The sequence below is a fragment of the Oncorhynchus masou genome, chromosome 13, assembly GCF_036934945.1.
Source record: "Oncorhynchus masou masou isolate Uvic2021 chromosome 13, UVic_Omas_1.1, whole genome shotgun sequence".
In the NCBI taxonomy this organism is placed as follows: domain Eukaryota; kingdom Metazoa; phylum Chordata; class Actinopteri; order Salmoniformes; family Salmonidae; genus Oncorhynchus; species Oncorhynchus masou.
The window spans coordinates 55,702,078-55,709,317 of NC_088224.1; the positions used below are offsets into that span (position 1 = coordinate 55,702,078).

General features: G+C 41.8%; 1 long non-coding RNA gene across 2 annotated transcripts; it reads right to left on the minus strand.

Moving 5' to 3' along the window:
- Positions 1-995: 995 nt before the first annotated feature.
- Positions 996-6,929, minus strand: LOC135552613 (uncharacterized). 2 transcript variants are annotated; one of them, XR_010457485.1, is made up of 3 exons: positions 4,566-6,929; positions 3,638-3,807; positions 996-2,628 (listed from the first exon to the last, which is right to left on the minus strand). It is a non-coding gene; the product is annotated as an uncharacterized LOC135552613 (long non-coding RNA). The 2 variants fall into 2 exon arrangements; XR_010457484.1 differs by having other exon boundaries at positions 3,638-6,929.
- Positions 6,930-7,240: the final 311 nt, after the last annotated feature.

Sequence of the window (7,240 nt, forward strand, 5' to 3'; positions counted from 1 at the left end):
ACTTAACAAAATAATGGCATCACGAGGTAGGAAAATTTTGTGGATATATTGAAGCAACATCTCAAGACATCAGTCAGGAAGTTAAAGCTTGGTCGCAAATGGGTCTTCGAAATGGACAATGACCCCAAGCATTCTTCCAATGTTGTGACAAAATGGCGTAAGGACAACAAAGTCAAGGTATTGGAGTAGCCATCAAAAAGCCCTGACCTCAATCCCATAGAAAACTTGTAGGCAGAACTGAAAAGGTGTGTTCGAGCAAGGAGGCCTACAAACCTGACTCAGTTACACCAGCTCTGTCAGGAGGAATGGGCCAAAATTCACCCAACTTATTGTGGGAAGCTTGTGGAAGGCTACCGAAACGTTTGACCCAAGTTAAACAATTTAAAGGCAATGCTACCAAATACTAATTGAGTGTATGTAAACTTCTGACCCACTGGGAATGTGATGAAACAAATAAAAGCTGAAATAAATCACTCTCTACTATTATTCTGACGTTCCACATTGTTAAAATGAAGTGGTGATCTTAACTGACCTAAGTCAAGGAATTTTTACGATAATTAAATGTCAGGAATTGTGAAAGACGGAGTTGAAATGTTTTTGGCTAAGGTGTATGTAAACTTCCGACTTCAACTGTAAATGTTGCATCACAGTATAATAGTCCAATTTGAGTCTATCTCCTTGCAAGGGGCATTATCTCTAGAAGGCCACATGAGTGTGGCTGTACCAGAACGAATAAGATGATTTCAGCTTTGAACTGGAGTTGCCATTTCAGAGCCAATGCTAATTCTGAAAGAACGAGCGAAAGTTCTCTCTTTAAATTAGGATAAGTGACCCATCACGTTGAATTGGGGGGGAGGGGGGGGAAACATTTGTTCAAAGGATGAAATTAGTCCACTGCGGATTCAACCCCATATGAGCAGGACACTGACAGATTTGTGATAGCACAATATTATTCATTCACATGCAAATGAAGAATAACCTGACAGGACGACCCATCATTTTCACATTCTTATCACTTTAATTGAATGAAACAGGATGGTAAAACATGAGGTTAACAGACGACATAGATTTTATTATGTAGGTAAAAACATGTTTACTTCTAAGCTTTTCTGTTCACTTGCAAGAGTGTGTAAAAAAAAATACATCAAGACTTTGGCAGCGATGTTTCTGCACTGACAATTGCTAAAACATTGGAAATATGTACATGATCAATAAAAAGTTGACAAAAAAATATTCCACATTAATTCTACATATTTCTCCATGTACCAAGTAATGAATCCTCCAATCGATATTCCATAATGTTATGATTATTACATGATTTATTCCTTACTGGAACGCAGCTTGCAGAGTTGTCGACTAACAATATGTCGGGACGGAAGTAAACACAATACATGCCATCAAGCTCAGTAAACTCATACTAAAGCTAAATATCACAATAGAAATCGGAAAGACAAGAAAATGATCCTGGTCGAACTGTCACGTTGTCTCGCACCAGCTGCGTCTCAGTGTTTTCCATATTAAGACGTCTTTGCAATGAGCATGCACACGCGGCTTGGATGTTGGGTCTACTGGTAGTGAGGAGCAAATGAACAACAGAGCTGGTCTAATTTACTGACGCGTACACATCCATTATCCTTATACGGTACACGTATTGAATCCTGGCTCCTGTAATGCAAGCCACGTTTCGCAATGCGTGTGTGCGCATGTTTTGGTAAATCTAGCATGGGAACAAAATAATAATGAGCCTCAAATATTAAAAATATAAATGGTGTCAATAAACCCCCTAGTGTTTATACTGTACACTGCAACCATGCTTGTACACATACTGAAATAAAAAAAATAAAAAAAAAGTTAGATTTCCTGTTTTTTTAAAGATATCTTTTCAAAGTAGGTCATACATTAATGGAAAGTCAAGACAGTAAGGGTTCCCATCCCCCTCTAGAAATGTAATTTAAAACAATTGCAGTGACATGACTCTGTGCAGTATTTTGTATGAAGTAATTGTTATAGAATGCTTTTGTGAATTAACATTGTGAATTCATTGAACTAATACAGCTCCTGTATTTAGCCAACAGCCTTTCTGTTCATCAGTATTTCATAGCAGTAACCCTGACACCCACAGGGAGGTATCAGAACGTACAACACTGCAACTGGATGCACAGAAATGTAGAATCCAAGTCTTCAGAGTCAAGAAAGGCGATAAATAGCCATCCATTCATTGCAATGAATATGTGAATCGCTGTCAGAAATCCATTTCAAAACAAAGACACAGGGCTCAGGGCTCCAGGAGGATGGACATAGTGTGGTTTCACTTTCTAGGTCCTTTGAGTGTCATGAGTCACAGCACATTCCAAATCAAGTTAACTACAAGTAACCTTGAATAAGATATGGTATCATTTGTTGAAGTCATAAATATGATGTCTGTTACTGTCACCTCTCAAGTCCCACCTATACACAATATTCCTCCCAGCCTCCATGTAGTCTTTATGGGTTTCCTCTGGGTGCTTTATTAAAGTCACAGTCCCTAGTCAACCATACTGTCTCTGTTGTACTCAGGATATAGGAAGTCAGCTTTAATTAGCATATATATTCCTGGAGGCCGAAGAACGATGGAAAATTCCTGGGAGTCTGCAGAGACAAACACAAAACGAGCCATCGGGTTAGGGGAGCCTCTGTGAATCAGCAGGGAAGGGACATGATGTCCGGCAGCATTAAAGTCAAGAAGCGTTCTCATATCTCCGACTTAACAAACATGCAGCAAAGCCTCATTGGGTAATGCAACACTCTTCAGAGGAAGAGAGCTGGGATGCTTAGCGTCTGATGACGACCCAGAGCCAGAGAACACCACAAAAAGTGAGGTGATCTATGGATGGGTGTTCCCGTGGCAACAACATATAGAAACACCCACTGAAGTCGGACTATATTTTCATTACCCCGCTAGGTCATTGGTCAATTTATACATGGGTATATTGTGATATGTGAAATGTTGGATTCAAAAGCGTTTAAATATTTACAAATTGTTACGATTCTTATGAATTATAGAGCTCCCAAGTTAGTTTGGGGGAGCATATTTACTCAAAAGTCTAGGACTATACCTCAGCATGTTTGAGTGTGAATGAATAACTACAGTATGACATTCAGCAATACAGTGCTTATTAATTCAAGCTAAATTATAACTAGTATAATTGGATCGAATATTAGCCTCAGGCCTCTATTCAATCTTTATTGCAGAAGTGCAGAGTTACATCGGGATTGACATGTAAAGGCCATGTTCCCATGTTAGTGGAGACTGCATTCTTGGTAAACTCTACATTATGTCAGCTCAATTACCTTTACATTTATATCACACAATCTGTAATGTTTCACCGATACAGACTGAATAGAAGAAGCAATAGACTGAACAGAATCCAAAATTGAAGCTTACCTAATCTAGCTCAACATTAAATGGCCCCGATAAATGTTATCATTTGCTAACTATAACTATGATGAGAAAATCGTGTAAAACATTTACAATGTATTGAAAGATAAGAACAAAATACAAACCCTGAGAGCACATAATGACATCATAGCATTGTCATCACAACCATGTTATAGAAAGGTACATTTACATTGTGTGTGTGTGTGTTCGCTTATATACCCAGCTGCTTCTTGCTCTTACAGTTCTCCTCTCGTAGGAGTGACTTGTCCATTTCACCCAGCAACGACCGGACTATTTCTTGTTGCCTGGGAAGGAAGAGGCATGTGGGCATGAGGTGCCCTGCCTCGGGTCAGAGGCCAGTGCCAATGCAGAAAGCACGGTCTGGTGCTCTGCATGGATGGAAGGAGAGAGAACATAGGGGAAAGGAGAAGGAGGATGGGATGCTCTATGGGGTGTGATTAAGCAGACTTCAGTCCCCTCTGGGCCTAGGGAGGGAGGAAGTCAAACGTGGTGAAATGCATCTGTTGGTGGAGGGAGCACTCCATGGCCACGTCTCCCCCATTAAACAGCTGTAACTGGCAGGGTCTTCATGAGTATTGCCATAGTAGTACTTCTATATAAAATGCGACATGTATCATACTATACAGTAAAGGAGACATGATCGCAAGTCGACACACGCTCTCAGTTAACACTGGGAAGAGACTCGTCCATTAGAACAAATAAGGAAATGACATGCTTAAATGGAATGTTTCAACTCAATATGTAGTGTAGACTTAGTAAGACTGAAGTAATATTGACTTATAGAAATAAAGAAACACGGTACATCAAACAAATATGATTATGAATGAAGCATCACTCCAAGTTACCCAATACTAAAAAATAACTATTCCCTTTTAATGTATAACTATTCCCATAATGTATAGCGCAACAATTCACTTTTTTTACATGGAGGCGGTAATTAAAAACAAATCTTAAAACAGTAAGGGGCAGTTTCTCAGACACAGATTAAGCCTAGTCCTGGAATAAACAGTACGCTCAATAGAGAATCTCCATATAATTGATTTATTTTTGTCCAGGATTAGCCTTATTAATCTGTGTCGGGTGAACCGTGCACCTAAGTGACATTGCAAACTGGTTCACACGGTACCTGGGCTTGAGGCTGTGATGACCGTTTGTGGTGTGTAGGAAGACCATCATCCATGGTGGTCGAGGGGCGTCCATGGTCAATAAGCAGTTGACGGGTAGGAGTTGTGTTAGTCAGTTCAGGCACATAATTCGAGCCGTAGACAGTGGGCACCTGAGCCTTAACCAGTCCCATGTCAAAGCACACAGCCGATACAAGGGTAGAAGAAATTCCTATTATAGCTAACTGGGATTCCTCACCTAGTCCATATGAATTTGGCTTCAGAATAGTTACAGTATTAAAGTAACTACATATAGTGGGGATGTATAATTCTAACTTGTTAGCGTCATCTTGAGTTATTGCCAGCAGTTACTTATGAAGACCCCATTCAGTGCGATTGTTGTTGTTTATTGTAACAGACAACAGATTAATGTCCCTGCATGTTTCTGGCTAAGCTCTCTAAGGACCTTGAAAAGGACCACTCAGAGATGCCATGATGAATCGGTCTCTTGTTTTCATTAACTCTACTGTACAGTGAGATCAGGGTAATTAGCTGTGTGAAGTGATGGCTCAGTCAGGCCTTTGATCCTAAATCTCTCCATTTTCAAACTTTTTATTCCACTTCGTTGGTTTCAATAAAAATAATGGAATTCTCCATTCAACTTCAAAAAAAGTTTTGTATTTCAAAGAGATGACATGGAAGTTGGCTGTTAAAAATCAATTCCCATGCAGCCACTCCTCTCGTCCGCTCCTCTCTCCTTCCCCTTTCTCTCTGTCAACGAGTGCTGATTAAATGAGGAAGTCACACTCTAAAAATGCACTTGAAGCACTATCTTTGTTCAGAGCAGCTGAGTGCAGCAGGGATCAGCTCTGTTCTGATCACCACAGCGCAACGGGAGGTCAGTGTTCGCTTTAGGAAAGAGAGAGAGAGAGAGGCATTACATCTCATTAAAGCCCTGCTGTTTGACAAGTCTGTGGCCCGATTCCACTGGGTGCATGGGAGACAGCACAGCACAGAACTACTGGGGCTGCTGCCACCTACACACACTAGTCTACTGAGAGACATTCTGAGGCGAATGTGAGATTCTGACTGCCTGGCACAGCAACTAAAAAATGAGTGTTAACAGCAATGGGGTTTCTTATGACGAGAGAACTCATTTGACTGCTTGCTCTACAGCTTGAGGCTGTTGTAGCAGTGGTCTGGTAATGGTGGGCGGCTCAATGATTTAGTGCGATGTAATTGGTGGTTCCGTAACTTCAGATAATGTCAGCAGGGGTGGTATAACATCTGATTTGTGCTGACAACTTCATTCACTCATTTGGCTTGTGGGTGATACTGTGTTTCTATACGTTTGTCTCACTCAAACATGAGCCACTGCCATCCCACTGACGGCAATTCGACATCCATTCCATGTTGGTTCAACGTGATTTCATTGAAATGACATGGAAACAACATTGATTCAACCAGTGTGTGCCCAATAGGATGCCTTCACTGCATAGTTAAACTGGCACAGGTCTACAGCCACTGCAGAACAATGCAGTTAAAATGGAAGAAAACTCCCCACTTTATTGCGTTTTATAAAGTGCTTGGGGAGATTTCTATCACTGACAGGCTGATGAGGACAGGACAGAGCAGTAATGGTAGTGCAGCGGTGCAGCAGTCACAGGAAAGAACACCAGGTACTGGGGGCACTGCCAAGCCTGCCCTGGGCCCCTCCGCTGTCCCCTCTGCCCCACTACCAGCCACCATCTGTCACATATCTCGCCACTGGTCTCCGAGACGATGGCCAGCCACAACGAGAACTGCTGATTATTTATTTCACCCTTATTTAACCAGGTTAGTCTCGTGGAGATACATTTTTTTTTACATTTTTCAAGAGAGAACTGGACCAAGACAGCAGCATCAACACATCCATTCCAGACAAACAGTCACATGACATCAACAAGACAAAGATATATGGTGTGGTGTTCTGTTCAGGTTCACAGGCAAAGGGGATCTCACAGCTGTACACTTCCATAATCCTTTAGGCTGACCTCTGGTGGTAAGCAGAAGGGAGGCTCACTCAGCTGCTTTATATATTGCCCACTTCCTTAACTAATTTAGCATGTTCATTATAAAAAGGCACAGCCCACATCTGCTCACTTCACCGTTTCTCATGATTTTTCTTTTTCTACAGAGGATTGTTTCTCTCATTCCTAGTCCTAGAGAACATCAGTTAAGCCAGTCCCTATATTTACACTATCATATTCCGTTGACCCTCAGAACGGGGCCTTGGCTTTAATATTATGGATGGACACTTACAAAAGTAAAATGAATACAGGGATAGGTTAAAGTGGAGGAAAGACGGGGCAAGTGGGATGTTTCGGCTGTGTGCTTGCAACTAACGGGTCTTAGAAGGCACAGGCGCAAACCACTGCTACCACTACTATGTTGCCGATGGTTGCAATGACGGCCACCCAAAGCCAGATGGCGTCGCTGGAGTACTTGCCCTCCTCTTCCGCCTCGGTCGGCCGGGAGAAGTTGGCGTTGAGGTTGGAGGTGGAGGTCTGGAGGGACGTGTTGCCATTGTACGGGGAATCCATGAAGGCCCCACTCACAGCCGGAAAATGCTGAGGGACAAAAGAAAAGAGGAGAGATGAAAAGATGACTTGGATCAAGGCCAGCATAATAGCATATCAGAGAGAGCCCATATGTACAG